This window comes from Mandrillus leucophaeus, unplaced genomic scaffold, assembly GCF_000951045.1.
Source record: "Mandrillus leucophaeus isolate KB7577 unplaced genomic scaffold, Mleu.le_1.0 Scaffold29, whole genome shotgun sequence".
Classification (NCBI taxonomy): Eukaryota; Metazoa; Chordata; class Mammalia; order Primates; family Cercopithecidae; genus Mandrillus; species Mandrillus leucophaeus.
In genome coordinates, this window is record NW_012103031.1 from 3,036,394 (window position 1) to 3,038,243 (window position 1,850).

Below are 1,850 nucleotides of genomic sequence, written 5' to 3' on the forward strand. Positions count from 1 at the left end.
TCTGTGGAAGAATTTAATCTCAGAGCAGCATGCCCTTGTCTAAGACATTGTCCGGGCGACTTGCAACCCAATAAGGCTCTGACAGAATCAGCCTCTCAGGGCTGCGGCCCTGGTGTGAGATTTGGGACCAGGCTGGCAGCTGTGGCGCCAGAATCCCAGCCAGAAAAAGGAAAAGATGAGAAAGAAAGAACAAATAGCCCCATGCGGAGAATTCTGGTGGAAGGGCCATGCCAGAGGGGCTAATTCATCTCAGGGGTGCTGTGTCTCTCGGTGGCAAGAGAAATGACTTCCAGGGCCACGCCTGATTTTAAAACCTGGGTGACAATGTTTGCCCCATGAGAGGCCCAAAATGTGTGCCCCGCAAAATAGGCCTTGGATGCATATGGACAAGGGGTTGCCCTGCACGACCTTTACTCTCACCTCTGCTCAAGCCAACCGCAGACATGGTACATCCTCAGCCATATGCCCACCCCGAGTTTAGGACTGGAAGGTATTTGGAGAAAAATCTGCGAGTCTCATTTCTAGCTATTATGATGCTTGCTGGTGAGGCCAGAGAGCTGTGGTGGAGCACAAAGGAGTGGTGGGGCATGGGGACACCTGACGACCTCTCCCAAATCTGCAAAGCCCTCTGCTCCCACTCTCTTGGGCCAGGCTCACACCTTTGGTACCTGATGCCACCCCCTGCTGGCTACTAGAGATAAATGCTTCCCCAGAACAATGCAAGGTGTGCATGAAATCCCTGGTTTCCTATTGCCCACTGGAGAAGGCTCACTACTTTACAAGACCTCACCAAGTAAGACAGGAAAGGCTGAGAAGAGGTAGTTCAGGAACTGTAAACAGCCCCATGTCAAAGTCCCACAATGGTCACAGCCAGCCCTGAAAGGCCTCTCCCACCTTGCAGTTCAGCCTGACTCCGGCCAGGAGGGCCCCCATCTTGCTCCCAGGCTCAGAGCTGTAAACCAAAAATAAACTCCTACTCCCAACCAAACGACTCAGTCAACTCCCTCTGGGCCAAGAAGACCCCATAGAAACCTGAAAAATGGAATTGTCTGCCATGATAAGGAGGGAGGTTGGACATGTCTCATTATACCTCCTCCCTCTTGGGATTTAGGCACAACTGACCAGCATTAACATTAAAATAGAAATCATAAGACTGACAGGACAGACTCTGTGGCAATAAGACCTCAAATTCCAGCCTGACTCTGGTATAGCATCACATGACAGATAGCAGACCCAGAAGGACATCAAAATATTTTACCCCAAAATATATTTCTTTGATGTACTTTGAAATGGCCATGCAAAGCCATCTTTGGTGGGGGAAATTTGCATCTGTAGAGAATCTCCATTAAAGAAGCCAGCACTTTCCCAGATCTAGGAGACATGAACTCAGAGTCCGACACCTTTTAACGTCAGAAAAGGGACATTTTCCACCTCTTCTCTCTGAGGGCTTCCACCTCTGAGGTTCCATCTACATAACAAAAGCTTTGGTGTCCACAACCCCTGTGTATCAGTTCATCCTCACATTACTATTAAAAAAAAATACCTGCCGTGTGCAGTGGCTCACACCTGTAATCCTAGCACTTTGGAGGCCGAGGCAGGCAGATCACCTGAGGTCAGGAGTTCGAGACCAGCCTGGCTAACATGGTGAAACCCTATCTTTACTAAAAACACAAAATATTAGTCGAGTGTGGTGGCGGGCACCTGTAATCCCAGTACTCGGGAGGCTGAGGCAGGAGAATCACTTGAACCTGGGAGGCAGAAGTTGCAGTGAGCCAAGATCGTGTCACTGCACTCTAGCCTGGGCAACAGAGTGAGACTTGGTCTCAGAGAGAGAGAGAGAGAGAGAGAGA